General features: G+C 39.3%; 1 protein-coding gene across 4 annotated transcripts in view; it reads left to right on the forward strand.

Moving 5' to 3' along the window:
- LOC149087125 (kelch-like protein 17) overlaps positions 1 to 21,887 on the forward strand; it is an 86,989-nt gene that overhangs the window by 10,594 nt on the left and 54,508 nt on the right. The window contains exon 1 of one of the 4 annotated variants that reach the window (XM_089231379.1): positions 18,521 to 18,837. The exons of the other annotated variants lie outside the window; for them this stretch is intronic. The gene's annotated coding sequence lies outside the window, so the exon portion shown is untranslated. Of the gene's footprint in view, positions 1 to 18,520; positions 18,838 to 21,887 lie in introns of those variants that run through there. 4 annotated transcript variants of the gene reach the window in all.

Here is a 21,887-nt window from a genome sequence, read left to right on the forward strand (position 1 = left end):
ATTATTCTTTTTTATGTAATCTATGTGTTACGTTTGCAATCTATATTATAGATAATTACCGAACATGTTGGTAAGTTTGATAAATTTCCATAAATTAATCACTTTTACCGGTGATTATGCGCAATACCCAAGTGTTTCGTCGTTGGTAAACATGATAAACCGTAATACTGTATATGACATACTGTACATGATAATTTATACGTGTATTGCATCATTATATCGGGGTCCGACTATATTCATCACACATACTAGACTCATTTGGATTTTTTTTCCCCCGTATTTATCTAATTCCCCAATAACGCTAGGGTATTATGCACAATCACAGATATAGGCGATAAATTTCAAGTTTTTATCAAATTTACCAACGACACTTGTGGATATTATGTATAATCTCCGGTAAAAGGGTAAAAGTTGTAATTTTTTAGTATATTTACCAGTGACGCTTGGATAATATGATAATATGCATATTCGCTGGTAAAAGTGATAAATTTATCAAACTTAGCAAGACGATTGGTAAGTATGCATAATAACCGATTTATCACATTTACCGTAACATATACAGTACATGAGAAAAATATCTGAAAAAAAAGAAGATATTTTTCCACGGTTTTATGCAAAATTCTAAAATATCCACTGTCAAGTCCTTTGAAACTATCACTCAAAAATACTCACCTATCGAGAATTATTAAGAAACGAGGGGGAATAGAAGGATTTAATCAATTATTTTCCGGCTTGATCATAATATGGATGTGCTGCTACGATGTATCCTTCCTTATCCGTCTAGCGTGTACTTATCAGGTTAATTATCATGTTCGAGCTCTTGGTGCGTTTTTTTTTTAATAAATACGAAACCAGCCACCCGTTTAATGGAAATTGCACCTCATATTTGACGGCTGGAACATTAGTAAAGAAGCTGAAACCTCTCTTCTGCTTAAATTAAGGACTATTCATTTACAATGTCTTTCTGAGCTGCGTTAAGAGGGGTGGAGGAAGAAAAAAAAAAAACAGGGTAATTTGATCTTCACGCCTCCAGAGATGTTTCACAAAGATGATGGTGGCTTTCGGAATTGGCTTAAACTCAGCCTCACGTTTCGTAGAAGGGAAAGAATAAGACAAAAAAGTATCATTAAGGAATGGTACTGAATTGTGGTATCATCTCCACGCTTTGGCGTAGGGGAGAGATGCACGTGCTGACTTTCAGACTTTTTCCAATGGAGAGATTTTGAGGAAGCCGCGGTATAGCGATCGATATCATCTTTTCTTTTAACGGGGTTTTCGCTCTATTCAAAATTCTTAAATAGCTACAGTTAAGTCCTTCAATACTCACCTATAGAGAATTACAGTCCACGCCTCGTAATGTGATCGCATCGGGACTCGTTGTTTTGATAACAATAGCCGGAATATAACTATATCCGAAAAAATCCCGTTCTCAAGTACGTTGACCACACATCCCATTTGGTCGAGCAGCACGTATGGACAAAACAATTGGCATTCCTAGGAAAAATGAAACAAAACGCGCTCTTGGCAAAAGAATAGAAAGAGTGGGTTTTTTCGAAAGAAGGAATTTCGAAAAATTTTCAACGGCTCGGATTATCCAGAACCCCGAAATTTCGGGACTCGAATTATCGAGACTCTAGTGTACTCTGAAACGCTTTTCCCTATTTATCGATCTAGCGTGTGCTTATCAGGTTAACTATCATGTTAGAGTTCTTGGTGCGTTTTTTATTTGTTTTATGAATACGAAACCGGCCACCCGTTTAATGGGAATTACACCTCATATTTGATGGTTGAAACATTAGTAAAAAAGCTGAAACCTCTCTTTTGCTTAAATTAAGGACTATTAATTTACAATGTGTTTTTGAACTGCTTCAATAGGAGTGGAGAAAGAAAAGAAAAAGTAGAGGATAATTTGATCTTTACGCCTCCAGAGATGTATCACAAAGATGATGATGGCTTTCGAAATCGGCTTTAACTGAGCTTCATATTTCATAGAGGGGTGAAGGAAATAGACTGTATAAGACAAAAAAAAAAGTATCATTAAGGAAATGGGTACGGAGTTGTGGTATCATCTGCACGTTTTGGCGTAGGAGGAGAGATACACGTGGTAACTTGCAGACTTCTTCCAACGGGAAGATTTGAGGAAGCCGCGCTATAGCGATCGATATCATCTCGGGAACTCTCCGCTGTTTCCGAAAACTCTAAGCTGTATATATTATCGATGAAGAAGGGAGAGAAAGTGAATTCAGAAGAGAATACTGTAAGAAGAAAATTTTTCAAGGATTATATATGCACCCTTCCTTCCCCGCTTAATGGGTCTGTATCTGTATTTACACAATCTTACAGCGGAACAGTGCCCCTGCCGGTTTCCTGATCTTCCGGAGCTGAGGATAAGGGTTCGTTGAGTCTCTCTCTAGAATCCATAACTGGGGAATGTGATTTCGTTCTTAGCCCTGGTTTGACAGAGTGGAACTTAAGGTGAATTTCATTTTTGAATGTGAAAATCTCTGATACATGTGTGTCTACACAGTATGTAATTCATATATGCTCAGCCCATGGCTCGCGGACTAAATGTGGCCCTCGGAGTCATCTGATGTGGTCCGCGATGCCACACCTAATTTTTTTAAAATGAACTAAGCGGTATATTTTTCCAGATTACCAAAGTGATCCATGGTGCTGTTACAGATCATGTGATTGACCCGTGGCACATTTACATATCTTTTGGATGACCCGCGGCACAGTTCCATATCACTCAAGCGGCCCGCTGTAACATTCCCAAATCATTTAAGTGACCTGTGGTGTTGTTCCAGATCACTTAATTAAGTGGCCCGTAACACGTTTTCATATCAATGAAGTGGCTCGTACTCTCCTAAAGGTTGAACACCCTTGGTGTAGTTTACTGCATTGCAAAAAAATACTATTTGATTACATAAGTCTAGTTGTAGAGAAGCGATCGAGTGGCATGGTGGTAAGATGCTCGTCTACCATCGTGAAGGTTGTTGTCAGGGTCCCGGGTTCGAACCCAAGGGAGGATGTCAATAAGATATTTTCCCTAGCGAACTCGAGGCGACCACCGATAGACAGCGCCTTCGCTTCCAGCCAGTCTCACTAATGGCAGTAAATTACAATATAGCGATATGGCCAAAGTTGGTGTTTGGTGAAGTAGTTGTAGAGAAGAAGATCCAAATATGCACCCCCCCCCCCTTTCCATGTTTCATCGTGGCGTCTGACCATATGTACATCCTATTTAAGATTTTGCTACGCTATTACAACCTAAAACTTGTAAGGACGAAGATAGGAAGAAAACCCATGCTTAAGATATTTCGCGTATTTTATAAGAAATTTAATTACAAAGGTTGCGGAAATCGTAGTTTTTGAAATGCTTTGCCACGTGTAATATATTCATAGAAATAATCAAAATATATCAACCACAAACACAATCAGTCTCCAGACAGTATTCATTTTCATCTCCCCTGATAGCACTTACAACTAGTTACGGGCCCCCCAGGGCATCCTACTGTTTGAAGCTCCGTGGTGCAGTTAAGACGGTCTTGTATGAACGTTTGATGGGCGTAGATCAGTGGTTCTCAACCTTAGGAAGCCCGCGGCCCGATTGCAAGTGGAAGGCACGGTCGAACACATGACTAACGGCAAATGATTGGAGGAAATAGAAATGACCAACCATTTGCGGCCCGGCATGAATGATGTCGGGGCCCGGTGGTTGAGAAACACTCGTATGAATGAATAAAAAGTTATAGGAACCAAAGATAATTTTTGAAGTGAAACTTCTATAGCGATATAACAGTGAAAACGACAAAATTTTCGAGTGAATTTCTGTGAGGGAAAGGAAATTCACCAAAAAAAAAAAACTGAAAAGCTCTTTTTTCCTTAAAACCCAACTTTCTTTTCCCTCTAAGGCCGAACACATACTAGGGCGAAGAAATAAAGAGGGCGACGAAGAAGGAAAAATGCATTGGGGTGGAGGTAGAGGTGCCCGCACATAGTAAACGAATCGAGGTGAGCGAAAATGACAGGAAAGAGGGGTTCTGAAATGTAAGGGTGTGATGATGATGATGATGCCTCTGCAGAAGAGAGAGAGAGAGAGAATAAAAGGGGGAGAAACGAACGAACCAATTAGCACATAGCGAAATTCCTTACCTCGCGGTAAAAACAAACCAGATTGTTGAAGTCGCGTACCTCGTTGAGTGGCCACTTTCTATTCTTTGTCTCGCTGCTCGAGCATGCGAGGTGTAGAACAAAATATACATAGAGTACAATTTTTTTTCGACGCTCGCCTCTATCTCTTACGTTTTCGCTCCAGTACGCGTTCGGCCTAACTGATTGTGTGATGAAGGTCCGAGAAGCAGATGGGCTATGGTGGTGATGCCGATAGAGGTTCGGCGGTATAAGAAAATTAAGTTTGGTGGGTAGGGGGTTGGTTTGAACGGCTTATGTCAGACAGAGACAGTTTATTACCTTTCCTTACTCCCCGTGACGCCGCACCCCTCTGGCCACACGAGAGTATATTTCGCACGCGAACGCAAGTTTTGTGACGTCCCAGTGTCGGCTTCTAATTGGCTGCGCATAACGAAATTTACATTGAAAATATTTTTATTCAATTACATTGATGTCGGGTTATTTTATCATGTGTGCAAGCTGTTTTGAATGCATTTTCGAAGTTTATTTTATATAATTATATAATTTATATTATGTGTTGGCATATTTATAAAAATTACAAATTTTCGAAAATTCGTAAATCTAGTCACGTCAAACCTAGATGTTTCACTTCTATCGCACGCGGATGTTTTTTTGTATTTAAAATGCGATTTGAAATGTATATATACCTTTGGTGACAAGTGATTATAAAATGCCATGTAACAAGTGGAAAAAGCTCTCTCCCCTGCATTAATAACATGAAAAACAATCACGACAAATTATGCAAAAAAAAAAAAAACCAGGTTAATGTTTAAAGCTTTAATGCACATTAACCGAAACATCGCATTAACCGTTATTTTAGTGTATCTGATTTTTTTTATAAGTTGGCGCGACCTATCAAAATAATCAAGCATCCAGTAAATTATTGAAAAATTTATTTTTCCGATAACAGAAATGTGATAGAAAAATATAAAGGTATCATTGCAATTTATACGTGTAAAAGCGAAAAGTATACTCCGAAGTCAAGGATAGATGGCGGTGAAAACCGAAATTAATTTATTATGGCACGCATAAAATCGAAATTGAAACTATCACGGAAGAAAACAAAATAGTAAAAATATATATTAACCGATGTTTGACTGAATAAAATTCCTCTATAATTGATCGGAACTGCAATAAATTTTGTCAAAATAATAATAATTACATAAATAAATAAATTAATAATATTATTACATAAATTTCTTTAAAAAAAGGGCCCTGCTTCAGGATGTGAGGGCCATGACTACGGGTGGCAATTTCGGAGAGGCGGTGTACTTGAGGAATGAGTGGTCAAGAAAGTTAGTAGAATGGACCATAAATTGGGCAAGGATGCCGCGGGTGACAAAAGTTTCAGAACCACTGGACTAGATAAACGAGCGACCAAAAGAGTGACCTAGAGCGTGTGCAGGCATGTGACCGAACAGTGGTTTAGGCATGTAAATGACCAAAAGAGTGACCGAGAGAATGGAAGACCAGGTCAGTAAGTAACCAAAAGAGTGACCGAAAGGATGAGAGACCAGGTCAGTAAGTAACCAAAAGAGTGACCCGGAGCATGTGCAAGCATGTAACTAAACAGTGAGCAAGCATGTGACTAAATAGTGTGCAAGCATTTGTCTAAACAGTGTGCAAGCATTTGTCTAAACAGTGTCCATGCATGTGACTAAACAATGTGCATGCAAGTGACTAAACAGTGTGCAAGCATGGAAGGGACCAAAAGAGTTATCGGGAGAGCGAGAGACCAGGTCAGTGACTGACCAAAAGAGTGACCAAAGAGTACAAAAGCATGTGAGTCACCAAGAAAGTAACTTAGATGCAGAAGCGTATTTATGGGGAGTGGGGAGGGGAGACAAAGCTGAGCGGGTTATAATCCACAGTTGAAAACTTGAGGAATGAGTGGTAAAGAAAATGGGAATCAGAATGGGGAGAAAGGTGGTAAAACTTGTGTAACCCACAGGCAGGGCCGCAACTAGATGCTTGGTCAGTCGGGGTAAGCACGCATTTTTGCGCCCCTTATAATGTTGAAGGATTGGTTAAAGAGTGAAATTTATTTACCCTCTACAATCTAAATTTAAAACCACCTAATCCAGCGCCCGGGATACCAGACCCGCCTGCTCCTTCCCCCTCCCCCCACTCTAGGGTCGCAACTAGATATTTGTTCACCCGGGGCAAGTGCGTATTTTGGCGCACCCTTGTAATACTGAAGAAGAGAGAGGTTTGAGAATAAAATTTGCGCCACCTCTGGTCCAGCGCTCAGGGCACGAGACCCGCCTGAACCCCCCCCTAGTTGCGACCCTGCTCCTTCCCCCCCCCCCAGTCGCTGACTTACCCACACGCCTCCAAGTATACGCGGGAGCTCCTGGGTAATCCTTCGTCGCAATTCACATCAATCGTAGCAGGTTGATAGGAGAAAGGTGCATTACTATACTCAATGATGGCTCTGGAGAATAAAAAAAAACAATTTAGTTAGAAAGAGATAAAGGAGGCAATCGAAGCGTACGGAATATCGTGTGCGTGTGATTGGCGATGTTCGAATTGATATGACTGAACGTGTCACGTTTAATGTATTATAATAGTAACTTGGACCTCTTTACAAGTTATTGATCATCCTTGCGTGGCGTTATTTATGAGCCCTATGTCATCGTTAGACTATGAAAACACGAGAATCTGTCAGTGGTTACAAATCCAAATATTTGTTAGACGCTTGATCCGAGACAGATGTACTAACGACAGAGACAGGGAGAGAGAGAAAATGAACAGAACACTCTGTATATCTTTCTCTGAGAGAGGATAATGATTTAATTTAGAGAAATAAATCAGTTTTTTTGTTTTGTTTTTTGGACATTGAACTTGACAAAACGAACTTGAACTTCGAGGAAAAAAATGATCGCACAAAATGAGAGCGAGAGGAAACGCAGCTGAGATAACACGCAACGACAAAAACAATTTCGGACAGTTTTCACTTGATTAGGATCTCTTCTATCATCGTGTATGACATAAGAATGAATTTCAGTTAGCAATTCGTCGTGTCTCGTCGTCAAGAGCGAGAGAGAGAATTCTCCAGCCCCTTATTATTATATAAGAGACGACTCGACTATTCATCGCTGCTTTTCCTGAGTGTGTGTGTGTGTGTGTGTATTTTTGCTCTCTGATCCATAATCCAATTACGTCCGGAAAACGCACTTGGTAGGAGGTCCGCACATTACAGCATTGTCCACTATGACCCCCCCTCGAGGGATACTGAATTTACTGGCAGCTTTTGTACATATTTCAATGTTTCTGAAGGCCACACGTTGTTACTATGACGTGTGGAATTTCTCTTCTCCTCTATGGCAACGCGATGGCGATGTATTGTTGTTATATGTCAAAGTCCATTGGCACGAGAAAAGAGGCCATTGAATATGCTTCTTCGGAAGTTTAGCATATGAATAAGATGCCATATAGGGGGGGGGGGAAAGTCCGTTTCACCTCGAAGTACTCGCGAACCGTTGGCTATGGAAACATACTTTCAATTAGAAAAAGTACGTGTCTTATCTTAGATGTGTAATTTATTTTAGTAAGGTATGTTCCGATGTACAATTTTTTTTTTCATACGGCTTTCCTGTTCTCCAACTTCCAGCTAAGAAGTAGTTTCCCTGACTCGCCTGAGCCAACATGAAAAAAATTCTGTTTCCAAGTGCAATATTAGTCCAGATACAATCAACGCCGCTTATTCTAATCACTGATAATGCTATCATTCGGGTATTTTTATGACTTTTGCAAGGAACGCAACGGAAAAAATCTCATAACATGGGGAAAACACTCGTTTGTAGTTATCGGAAGTTCAGATTACGTTAACAAATTTTTTCCCGTCGAAAGTTGTTTTTTTTGCGCATTCTGGACCTAAGGATTAACGAAACTTAATTTTTTCCTCTCGTTTGCCGGACTAGTGTATAGCCGGAATATACATCTGAATGATTCTTACCTGCTTTACACGAATATCACCACGAAAAAGTTTTATTGGCTCCTTTTTATATGTTATTCTATTGACAGTTAGAAAGTTCCTTACGATCGTTATCTGTGGACAACAATGAAAGTGTGCACCCGATATGAAAATAGATGATTCCACATGAAAATAGATGGTTTTGACCTGCTGAGAACGAATAGTACCATGGAAAAAATTCTATTGGCTTTTTTTTGGAGGTATTACCATGCTAAGTGTTAAAAAGATGCGCTATACGATCGGTGTCTGCGGAGAGAAATCAAATTGCCGACATGAAAGGACAACAATGAAAGTCCGACATGAAAATTCTCCATTCCGAATGGCTTTGACCTGCTAAACACGAATATCAACATGAAAAAGTTCTGTCGGCATTTTTATCGGAGATACAGTATTAACATGTTAAGAATGAATGAACTATAGTGCTGTAATATATTTGTGTTTATATGTATTTTTGCAGCGTTTTTATGTATTTTTGTAGCGTTTTTATGTATTTTTGTAGCGTTTTTATGTATTTTTGTAGCGTTTTTATGTATTTTTGTAGCGTTTTTATGTATTTTTGTAGCGTTTTTATATATTTTAATGTTATGTGTGTGTATATATTTGCGAGGTTTCTATATATTAATGTTTTTTTTGCATGTTTATTATTTTCTCTATTTTACTTCAATGTATTTGTATTGTCCTACTAAACCATACATACACCTCGTCTACATTCCTCCACGCTATTTCTAACGAATTGGTACTTGGTACATGTTGGAATGTGTGTTTGTGTGTGTTTGAACCTGACGTGAAGTTTGTTTCTGTGTAATGCTTGTTGTTTGCACTAGTTCTGTGTCTGCCATCAATTCTTCTAACTATGAGTGAAGTGCAATGATTGAATAATTGTATTGTTGTGCCGACTGACCACTCAACCACCATAGTGCCTGTATTGTGCTACTATATATTTATCAAATGGGTAATTTCAAAAAAAATTCATAGCCATTCCCGCTTCTTTATTATTCAGAAGGCAGAAAAGTTTTTAGAATTTGTAGTCTAGTGTTATTGGCAATATTTTTTGGCGAGAACTGACAATTTCCTGCGTTTATGTTCCAGATTTCCTACATTCTTCTCGATACAATACGATCACTTTTATCGTAATGAAATAACCTCCTCCTAATCATATCATGGCCCGCCGATCTGTCTTATTGAAGAGATATAAGCAGGTGGTTGAAAGGCCCGGGTCATGCTCGAAAATGTGCGGGTATGTGTTGTGAACGTAACGTGAAGTTTCGTTTGTGTGTAACGCTTTTTATAGTGCTGCTATCTACCATCAATTCTTCTAAATATGAGTAAAGTGTAATGATTGAATAAGTGTACCGTTGTAGGCCTGTTGCTCCGTGGCGAGGCTCTTTAACTCGCATTCTTGCATGAAAGTCGTGAACCAACGAAAATCAACTTCACACATCCGACCACCAGAGTACATCCGCCGGTCTAGCATCAAAGGTGGAGTCGAATGATCTAATGTATATATGTATATATGAATTGACATCATCATCATCTTGCTCCCCCCCCCCCCAGCAATAACGACCATGCCCCTGCCCCCAGACTTCCAAGTCTATCTCCCCCTATGCACCAGAGTGACGAAGGTGGGATTCGAATCCGGGTACTCGCGAGATGCGAGTTTGTCTCTATAATAAATCGACCACCACAGCGGCTAATAAAAAATAACGACGAATTTTGAATTCTTGCCTCTTCCTATATTAATTTTACCGAAAAATTATTGTGCAAAAAATAAAAATGTTGTCTCTGCCTCAGGCAAAAGTTCAAACGGCCAAGAATTCTGAACTTCTGCCTCTGGAGAAGCAACACATTGTTTTAATTTAACACAAAAATTAGAAACTTTGCCTGGTTTTAATTTATACAAAAATTGCCACGTTTTCAAGGCAAATAAAGGACCCAGACATGCACCACGAACTTACTCCCAGCGGACTCAAAAAAGTTTTCTAATACCGTTGTTCTTTCATTCGATTCTTCAAGTTTCATGATCTCTTCTATCTTAAAGAAATTTGACTTCCATACAATATTCCAGCCAACAAATACCGGTATATACTCACCTTTCCCATCTGAGAGATCCTATCTCACCTTCCAAAGAATCTGGTATCTACTTCATCCCATGCAAGAATTGCGAAAATGGATATATTGGCCAAACTAGGAGACATCTAAGTATTCGAGTTCTCGAACACCGAAAGCATGTTGAGAAGGGACGGACTGATAGTTCGGCTATCGCCCAACACTGTTTGCAACGTTCGCATAATTTTCATTTTGATAAAGCGTTTGTTTTTATAAAAGCAACACACAATTCCGAACTGAATTTTCTCGAGGGATACTTCATCAGAACATGCCAGGATTTCCTTGTTAATGATGGAAGAAACACGCCACCTATTTCGTCAGCTCGGACAGGCTTCATTAACCTCAGTCGTGAAAAAAACTTTCAACACTTTGCAACAGATGGCTCCCCAATTTGCATCGAAAGACCACTCGGACGCAGCAAATACAAAGGCGAACTCTTCGGACGACCAGACGTAAACATCACCCCTCCACGACTCATTCGTGTGAATTCTGACCACGAGGTCCTGATGACGTCTCTCCATTGAAGAGCCAAAACGCGTCGACCATTCGACCAATTAAATTTTATTTGTATTTTAATTTCTTACACAATAATTTTTCTGCGAGACCGATGTAGAGAAAAGCATGTAAAAAAATGTTGGCATACCAGTCCTGCAACAGATACGAAAAACTGGCTGAATGAAGAGATAGCGGTGCTTCAGGGAAGGAAAATTCATCTCAGCCCTAGGAAGGGGGGGGGCAAAATTCCATCTGTCTCCATAGCTTAGTTGGTAGAGCACTCGTCCGGCAAACGAGTGCTCGAGACCAGGGTTCGAGTGCCCGTGAGGGAAGAGATGAATTTTCCTTCCTTAAACACCGATACCTCTTCATTCAGCCAGTTTTCCGTATCTGTTGTATTGATGGGGGCGAGTGACGTGTCTTTCTACAAGTCCTGCCTAAGGATCCCTGTCCAGGATGTGTTGGCTCTTGCAACAATCAGCCTTGGCCGTCAATGGTCTTTCCCGATACGAATTTAATCATTGGACTATTTGGCACGTCCAACAGGCAACATTATGGGCCCCCCCCCTCCCATGCTTTTAATTGCATGCATATTGGCATAACTGTAATGTATAGGGATCCCTGTCGAGGATGTGTTGGCTCTTACAACAATCGACCTTGGTCGTCAATGGTCTATCCTGATACGAATTTAATTATTGAACTATTGGCTCGTCGGACAGGCAACATTATGAGGCCCCCCCCCCCCATTCTTCTAATTGCGTGACGCGTGACCGCCGATACAGGAAGCAGGAAACAAATCAGCAGAGTGTTAAAAGCAAAGGGTAAAAAAGGGATCATCCCGATGCAAAAACAGTATAAGCTCATTTACCATAAGAAATCATGAGCGTATAAGGCTTTCGAAACATGACGGAAAAAGAAATATTGAACTTAGTTATTGCTCTCAGTTATTACGGATATGCTCATATCCTTGGAGTATGACATCTAAAGTAACAAACAAAATGATTAACCATATGATGTACGTACGCATCATCCGGAACAAACGGCGCTTCTCCAGCTCATTCATTCAATTTATTGCGTTGATTAGCGTATAAGTATATTCCAATACTTAAAGAACAACTTACAGAGAGGTGTATTTATGGCTTTGCCGCCTATAGGCTACACAAACTTTGCCGCCCTTGTCCCTAATTTTCTTGACCACTCATTTTTCAAATTTGCTGCCCTGGGCTATGTTGGCCGGCTGAAGTTGGATTTTCTGTGGTTCCCAACTTCGAGGCGCGAATGAGCAGCCGTACGCGGGGAAGGGGGGGGGGGAGCATAGGGTTCTTATTTATTTTTTTGACTAAAATAACATTCAAGAAAAAATTAAAATTTCGGAAGCAAATACTTTTTTATATGTTATTATAATAAATTTCTATTAATTTCAATGCTATCTGAAGTCTAAGAACTCAAAATTTCTTTTTAAGAAATTTATTGCGCCCGTGGGCCAAATGTGGTCTGGGGGGGGGGGCTTATCTGATGTGGCCTGCCACTTCAAACCTAATTTTGTAAAAATGAACTAAGTGGTACCTTTTTACATTGCAGATCGCTTAAGTGACTCGTGACACAGTTCCAGAGCATTTAAGCTGCCCGTGGCACATTTTCAGACCACTCAAATAGTCCTGTGGCACATTCACAGATCACTTGAGTGACAAGCGACACAGTTCCAGAACACTTAAGCGGTACGTGTCACATTTAGAGATACCTTGAGTCACATGTGGCACAGTTTTAAAGCACTTAAGCACCCCCCCCCCCCCAGTGCAGTTTTAAATCACTCAAGTTACCCGCAGCAAATTCACAGATTACTTACTTAGATTACTTAAGCGACATGATTATGGATCACTTGAGTGACGCGTGGCACAGTCCCAGAGCACTTAAGCTGCCAACGACACATCTCCAGAGCACTTGAAAGATCCGCGGAATATTTAGGGGTTCACTAAAGTGGCTCAGTAGGGGGGGACTTACAATAGGGAGAATGTTAGTTCAGGTGCCCACAAACTAGAAAAAGATTTTCACGTTTTTGGCACACCGAGTACGATACGATTAAGAATACTTCATATTTTAATAAAGGGTGGTTCATGACTTATGCATAATTCAGACCCCCCCCCCCCACCCTTGTCACCAAAAGTCAGCTAACACGAAACCCCCATTGATGCTGACGTAATACTAGAATGACCGGACCCCCCCCCCCCCCCAATGGTGTTAGATCGGAGTTTTGTTCGATTTGAATGAAATTATGACATGAATGTCGCTCTCCACTTGTTAATACAAGATATAACGAAGACTGGATTTTGTGAAGATATTTATTATTTGAGATGTTAATTTTTTAAGGAAGGAAAAAACTCATCTCTGCCTCTACCGGGAGTCGATCGAGGGACCCGTGTTCGACTCCCGGTAGAGGCAGAGATGAGTTTTTTCCTTCCTTAAAAAATTAACATCTCAAATAATAAATATCTTCACAAAATCCAGTCTTCGTTATATCTTGTATGAATGAAATTAAATGGAGAAGTAATTTGCGGACACTGGACAAAAGTAACCTGGAGAAAAAACAAATAGGGGAAATAATCAACAGTGTCCGCAAACCTTGCTGGCGGCAAAAGACAGATATAAAAAACATATATATATATATGAAATGAGTGAAATGTCTTGCGGGCCGGTAAGGAATTTCCACGGACCGGCGGTTGAAGAACACTGAACTAATAAGTATATAATGTAGGCTACTCTTCTCTTTTAAACGGAGCCACTCTCTTAAATTAGTCCCGATTTGGAGGTAATTGTTATCAGTAATTATTCATTGATGATGGGATAATGACACGTATCCCCGGATCAAAAATTAGTTATATTCCTTTGAAAAAAGGGGGAAATGTTTCTTTTAATACCAATCTGTAGATTGTCCTGTATTGTACCACACCCAAAGGATACTCAAGTCGTGTGTCTTGATTTAGCTTCTCTCTACCTGGAGAGTCACGCTCTGGAGAATTGCTGGAATGAAATTTGAAGCTATTACTGTATCATATCGATCATCTATGTTTATTATTTGCAGGAGCAAATACCTTAGACCAGGGGCCTTCGATGTATGGCACGCAGTCTTAATTTGGCTTCTCGGAGCTATCAGTTATCGCTCGCTGACTATTTTTAGGACACAGCTGAAGTAATGAAATCATTCTCTTTGGTCACCTTGCTTGATTTCATTACTTCTGGCGGGAAAAGTCGGCATACATGATTACGCAATTTACAGAAATGCTTGAAACCCTCCCTCCGCTTCCTAATGAAAAAAATAATAATATTTTCAGAAATAGTGACACAAATAATTTCAGAATAGGTGACTTATTAATTTCTTATGAATATATATATTATTCATTTTTCCCCACTCAGCATTAATTTATTTTTTAATTTTACAATGGGCCGTTGCACCCCCCCCCCTCTATTTGGGAACCGCTGGATTAAGGTATGGTCTGGAGCAGTGTTTCTTATCTTTTTTTTGCCCATGGCCCCCTTTGAAGCACATTTTTTTTCTCGTGGCTCCCCTGTCTTACCCAGAGTCTTCGACCCTCATCTAGAAGCAAGATCCTTTATACGTATTGAATTGATTTTTACAGTGATATTTATATTCTGAATGAAAATTTTGCAAATAAGATTGGCCTCCAGATCACTAGCCTAGAATTTATTGAGCTCTCTGCAAATCCGAGTTCTATTCAGGACTGTCTCAACATCATTGGCCCCTTAGGCAAAGTAATGCTACGGTAGTCCCATACTTAGCCAGAAATAAAGAGCCTACATATTTCCTATCTATTTTCAAAATTTATTGTACTATACAAAATATCATAAGGTGGGGTCACTTATGGACCCCACCTTATGACCCCCGGGTATGACCCCTCACAAAAGTGGGACTGACAGAGCTGCATGAACAGACTGACAGCCTGATATATGGTTTTCATCATTTTTTGTTTTTCCCACTATAATTTAATATAGAGGAGGGGTCTGTGAAGAATCTAGCTGGGGGCCTGTGAAAAACCCCCATCCTAGGGAACCTGCTGCAAAATGTTGGCGGTGAGGCCCGGGTAGGTCCATGCCCTAAGACGGTTTTGTGGGTGGTTTTGTTAGGTTCTGTAAGTGTATAGTCACTAATATAAAATCATTATTTCTTCACACCTTAATTTTTCTTCTCAGCTCTATGCAGCCCTCCAAACCATTTGTCATGGCTCCTTTCTAAATTTTCTTCCGTGGCCCTCTTGAAGTATCCCAGTACCACTAGGAGGCCATGTGGCCCCCGGTTGAGAACCACTGGTCTGGAGCATGAGTGCATCTCCTTTTCAGTCCGCAGGCCAGATATGTGGTATTTCTTCTGCTCGCGGACCAGAAACTGCTATATGTAGGGTGATCATATTACCCGTACTTTACGGGACATTTCCATAATTTTGAACTATCGGCCTTTTATAAAATAATAATAATAAATGTGCAGGTTTTTTCATATTTTCAACGAAGCTTTAAGTTACATACATATTTTTTTTGTTCACTTGCATTTTAATCTATTTCGACTGGTAGTAGCACCTATAATTTCCGGCCATAGGGTGATTTTTCAGTAATTTCAGCAATGGTTTGCAGCATTACTTACACTTGAAAGAAAAAATTGTGTGTTTTCCATTGGCAGATTTACTTACGTTTGCCAGTTTTATTTTTGGCGATAATTAGGGATGTCTTATATGGATTCCGATTTCCCGTAATTTTATGATAGGGCAGAATGGAACTCCTTGCTGGGCCGCGGGACAGAGGTTGTTCACCCCACAGGTTCTGGAGTAAGTCATTATACAGGGTGTAATATATATATACTGTATATATATATAGCTGCGCTGTGATGGTCGTGTGGTCATAGTGTCAATTATAACACATAATTCACTTCACTTCTGAAATATAGATGGCAGCACTGAAAAATCAAACAAAACGCTACATACGCATTCAGACTGTTAGGTACACACACACACAGTCACATTTCCGGCACAACTCACTAGGTAGTAAATCGCCCATAGATGGTGATAGACCTAAGTTGTGATCGGTTTGAAAGAAATAAAGAAAGGGTGTAATATATATATATATATTCGTAAACAGTTTAAAAATTCATAAAAATTAAAGACATACATTTCTATGTGATTCTGTTTTGTTTTTTCTACCTCCTCTGAAAGTTTCTGCGTTGAGTATCCTGAATCACCCTGAATGAATGAACACCAGGGGCTCTGCCACCGGACTTATCTCGTTGCCGAGATCTCTTCCAGCCCAGCTTCGTGGCAGAGTCTGGAACAAAGTGAATGCACCTAAATCTGAGTGTGTAGCTAGTGTTGTGCTTGATATTTCAGTGCTGCCATCTATACTTCAAATTGTGAGTGAAGTGTAATGATTGAATATTTGTTATGTTGTAGGTCTGTTGCTCTCTGTGGCGAAACTTTTTAACGGGGAGATCGGCTCGCATTCGCGCCTTGAAGTTGGAAACCACAGAAAACCAACTTCAGCCGACCACCACTGTGGCGCCGGTGGGGGTTTGAACCCGGATCCTCGCGATGCGAGTCCGTCACTATGACCACTCGACCACCACAGCGGCTCCTCAATCACGCTGTCTAAAAAAAGAAAAAAACAACAATACGCTTAAGAGTTTTTTCGTATAAGAAAGTGGTCTGGCGAAAAACCAAAAGAACGGCCAGAAAACGCCGGATTACTGGACGGGACGGTTAAACGCATGGCCGGATTATCGAGAGTCTACTGTTATAATATGTGTAGAACAATTACTATGAAAAAACTGAATCTTCATAAAAACAACAAATAAGAATTATTATTGAGTTATCCTCCCCCCCTTTTGTTTTTGCCCCGTGTTACACTACGTTGCTGTCACACAAATTATAGAACACTGTAAAGTTAGTTGTATGTAAGGTATTACATACGAAAAGAGCATGTTACTAGACCGTTTCAACAATCGTTCCCATGGTCGCCTCGTTGAACAAGTATGTGTTAATGCAAACACACAGGCTACTATCATCATGACATTTAACTCCTTTTGTGTGTTTAGGTGTTTGTACTAAAGGCGTGACGAGTTGGTCGTAATAGCAGAGGATTTCCTGGTTTCATCCATTTTGTTGCCCAAAAGAAAGGAAGCCATTTTTTTTCCTTTCATTCTTACATTGTACCCATTATTATATCGGCAATATCGTATGGACAATATATTGGTTGGTGCTCGATCACGATGAAACAAAAACGGACGGTCGCAGAACTGTTGTCACATGGTAAAGCAAACATACTCAACCATGGGCCCAATGCAGCACTCGGAGTCATCTAATGCGGCCCATGACATCAAACCTACTTTTGTGAAAATGAACTAAGCGGCACATTTTTCCAGATCATTTAAGTTACTCGCAGCATATTTATAGGTCCCTTGAGTGACCCGTGGCGCATTCCCAGATTACTTAGGTGACTCGCGGAATGTTTACAGATCAGTCCACGGCACAGTTACAGATCATTCAAGCAGCCCAAGACACATTTCCAAATCACTTCCAGATAATTTGAGAGACCTGCGATGAGTTCCACAACTAGATGCTTGGTCAGCCGGGTCATGTAAGCATTTTTGGTGACCCCCCCCCCCTTTTAATGTTGAAGGTGAGCTTAAAGAGTAAAATTTGCCCCCCATCTCCTGTTCCCTCGTCCGAGGCACTAGACTTGCCTTCAATGGCGCTTTTCCAGACCATTCACACCAGTGAAATGGCCTGCACTTTCCAAAAGGTTGAGCAACCTTGTGGTAGATCATAGTTGTCCATAATGTCACAATACGATGCCTTGTCAAATTGCCATGACGTAGGAACTAAATCATCGAGTCCATACCAGGAGAAACAGCCTCATAGTCACTAATAAGATCCATTGAATTTTAGGGATGTCATGAAGATCATGATCCCACACTGTAACCACAATAACCACAGTCACACACACTGCAACCACAGCAGGGTCAAAACCAGATGCCTGGTCAGCCGGGTCAAGCACGCATTTTGACACCCAATGTGATGTTGAAGGAGAGATTAAAGGGCGGGATTTGCACCCCGTCCCCGGTCCAGCGCCCGGGGTACAAGACCCACGTGATCCCTACTAGTTGCAGTCCTGTACCACAGTAAGGATTCCAAAACGTACTCATAATTATTATGGCTTATGGCAATTGAAGAACACCACCCGCGCATAAGGACTCATTATTTGCTTCCGGAGGCGGGTTTTTATTTAACACCGGTGATAAATGATATTAAAGGTGTTCAGACAATCAGAGATGTTACGTGAGGGTATTTACATCAGTTAACAGGTACAAAGAAACAAAAAGCGGACTCGCGAAGTATCAAGTTTGCGTGCACAGATGTTTCTTTTGTACCAATTTTGATAATAACGATTGTAACAATTATTGTTGGCTCTAGAGTCGATTCCGTTCATTTATTTTTTGTTCTTGAATGGGCCACGATGATGGACATTCACTTCTCGCCTGTCGCCAAAAAAAAACAAAAAACAAATGCAGTCACCAGAGGGGATAATATCGCCAAATAGACGCCGTCGATTGGCGCTGCATGGCGATCCCGGACGTTGACCCTGACAATGATGCAAGGAAAAATTCGAAGTCGCGCGGGTTGGCTTCGGGATGTCGAGGAGGAGGAGTGTCTTTCCTTTCTTATTGTATATGTTTTGTTGTTCTTTTTTTCCATTGCGAAGTCGCCGGTCGATGTGTGTTTGTGTGCTGGAGCGTCTAGTAGCTCGATAGTCACTCATGCAGCTAACGACTCGGTAGTTACTGGTGGCTGAGAGAGATACAAGTCAGACAGGGAAGACAACCTCTCGCCCGACTTCTTCTGGAGCGTTTGTTTCCTTGCAAGGACCCTCTCTTCACGGTGTTCGTGTTTACAGGAGGAGTTTCTCGGTAGGGGCAAAAGTCAACCTATTTTTCTGTGATAAGGCGTGGACTGTCACAAGTCCCGGATGAGTTCCAGATCGAATTCCGTCGACTGACAACATCGTTTAAGGTGAGTTAAGAATTTGAAATTACTGTATTAAGAAATTATCAATGTTCCAGAGCAGGGGTCTTCAACCCACGGCCTGCAGTCTAGGGGAGGGTGTTATGATTCTACCTTCGGTCCGCGGGCAACATTGGGGCCTCGAAGATTTTTTGCAGTGGCCCGACGACGAAAAGGCTTATATAGTCACGGTATTTATAGAAATGCTGAAAAAAAAATGTATTAAAGAATTAGTGAAAAAAGTGATTTCAAAATTAATTTAGAAAACATTTCAGAACTAAAGAGAAATAAGTCCATAATTAAAAGAAATGATTTTTGGTAATTATTGAAAGATATATTTTCATAATTATTGGGAGAAATATTTTCAGAATAATCGTAAGTAATATTTCCGGAATTACTGAAAGAAGTGTTTTCAGAATCAATAAGGATTTTCATATTTAATGAAAAAATAATTTCTCAGAATTCATGGAAATTCACATTTAATGAAAAAATAATTTCTCAGAATTCATGGAAATTCACATTTAATGAAAAAATAATTTCTCAGAATTCATGGAAATTCACATTTAATGAAAAAATAATTTCTCAGAATTCATGGAAATTCACATTTAATGAGAAAGTAATTTCTCAGAATGCATGGAAATTCACATTTAATGAGAAAGTAATTTCTCAGAATTCATGGAAATTCACATTTAATGAGAAAGTAATTTCTCAGAATTCATGGAAATTCACATTTAATGAGAAAGTAATTTCTCAGAATTCATGGAAATTCACATTTAATGAAAAAGTAATTTCTCAGAATTCATGGAAATTCACATTTAATGAAAAAGTAATTTCTCAGAATTCATGGAAATTCACATTTAATGAGAAAGTAATTTCTCATAATTCTGGAAATTCACATTTAATGAGAAAGTAATTTCTCATAATTCTGGAAATTCACATTTAATGAGAAAGTAATTTCTCAGAATTCATGGAAATTCACATTTAATGAGAAAGTAATTTCTCAGAATTCATGGAAATTCACATTTAATGAGAAAGTAATTTCTCAGAATTCATGGAAATTCACATTTAATGAGAAAGTAATTTCTCAGAATTCATGGAAATTCACATTTAATGAGAAAGTAATTTCTCAGAATTCATGGAAATTCACATTTAATGAGAAAGTAATTTCTCATAATTCTGGAAATTCACATTTAATGAGAAAGTAATTTCTCATAATTCTGGAAATTCACATTTAATGAGAAAGTAATTTCTCAGAATTCATGGAAATTCACATTTAATGAGAAAGTAATTTCTCAGAATTCATGGAAATTCACATTTAATGAGAAAGTAATTTCTCAGAATTCATGGAAATTCACATTTAATGAGAAAGTAATTTCTCAGAATTCATGGAAATTCACATTTAATGAGAAAGTAATTTCTCAGAATTCATGGAAATTCACATTTAATGAGAAAGTAATTTCTCAGAATTCATGGAAATTCACATTTAATGAGAAAGTAATTTCTCAGAATTCATGGAAATTCACATTCAGTGAACAAATGATTGCAGAATTTCTGGGAAAATAATTTTAAAATTACTGAGAGTATAATTTCAGAATTAAGGGGAAAAAAAGCTCAGAATAAATAAAATTCCCAAATAATTATAGAGCACTCTGTTTGACTTAGAGCCCTGGGCACCACCTGCTAAGACCACTGTGTAAATATAGATACCGCAGTATGACTTGTTGGCTTTCGAGCTTAATAGGAATATTTTTTTTCGGCCTGCAATGTCTGTAAGGTTGAAGACCTCTATTACAAGAACTTCAATGCATCGGACTGTTAAATTTCCCCAGTAATAATTTTCCCGTTTGTGACATCTATGGTAATGGAATTGAAATTTCAAACATCTCGTGGCATTTCTGTTCAATGTTGAGGCACTCCGGTGGCACTCTATGCCTTGACACTACAGTCCAATATACTGCGGGGATCTCTTGATAACGGACGCCCTTGGGAACTATTAGCGGAAGTGTCGGGTTAATAGGTAGTAAAATAGGTGGAAGCCCGTCGATATAGTGCAATAAAGAGTCCGTTATGGGAGGTTCTACTGTGGCCGTCTTAAAAGTACTAAAACCCCGCCTGACAAACTGATGCTTTGAAGGTCTTATATAGCCGCAATTTCCTGCCAAGAAATTTACAAATTTATTTTTGACGACCATACTATCAAATCAAGGGCTGCCTTCATCAGTCGCGGTCTCGGTGCGAAAATAGTCGCAGGGTCAGGGGCATCTTCATTTTGGGCTCCAAATATGTTTCGGTGACCCTTCAGTTCCATTAAAAAAATTTTTTTGTGGTGTTGGAGAATCGTCTTCCGAAAATTCATACAGTAAATTACATTACAGAATATAAAGAAATGCTGGAAAAAAAAAATTTCACACAAAAAATATGAACGCACTTGTGAAAATATGAACAAATTATAAATTAACATGAAAATTTAGAACGGAAGAAAATTTTAAATTAATGAAATAGAACAGGGGTGGGCCCCAACTTCTTTCTGTTCGCGGGCCAACATAATGGTCAGCTATAGCGTCGCGGGCCGCATTAGTGGTGAAACTTCGGTGTATAAGCCGCTCCATTATTAATTAAATATATATATATATCACAAATTTAATTTTTTCACGGTACTTTTACTTTGTCGCTTACAAAATCACTTCACGGGCCGCATGCTGCCCTTTGGTCAGCTGTTGGCCACCCCTGAAATTGAGGATTCCAAAACTAATGAAAACCAGAGAACCTAATATGAAAGAAATAGTTCCAGCACTTACGTGAATTCAGAATTAACATAATTTTGAATATTCTTACAAAACAACTTTGTTTTTAAATAATTATCATTTGATATATTACTGTTTGAAAATTATCTTACTCCGTTTAAAAAACTAGGTTATCTTAATTATTTTTAGATCTAATTATTATCTCAAAACTTATTATCTTATTTATTAAATTTATGAAATTAAATATTTCAAGCACTCTGGAAGAGAAATTTTTTTAACAATTACTACTTTTTTTTAATAATCAATAACCTCAAA

This window comes from Pholcus phalangioides, unplaced genomic scaffold (genome assembly GCF_987345545.1).
Source record: "Pholcus phalangioides strain wild (caught in Gottingen) unplaced genomic scaffold, Ppha-v1.0 ptg000004l_1, whole genome shotgun sequence".
Taxonomy (NCBI): Eukaryota; Metazoa; Arthropoda; class Arachnida; order Araneae; family Pholcidae; genus Pholcus; species Pholcus phalangioides.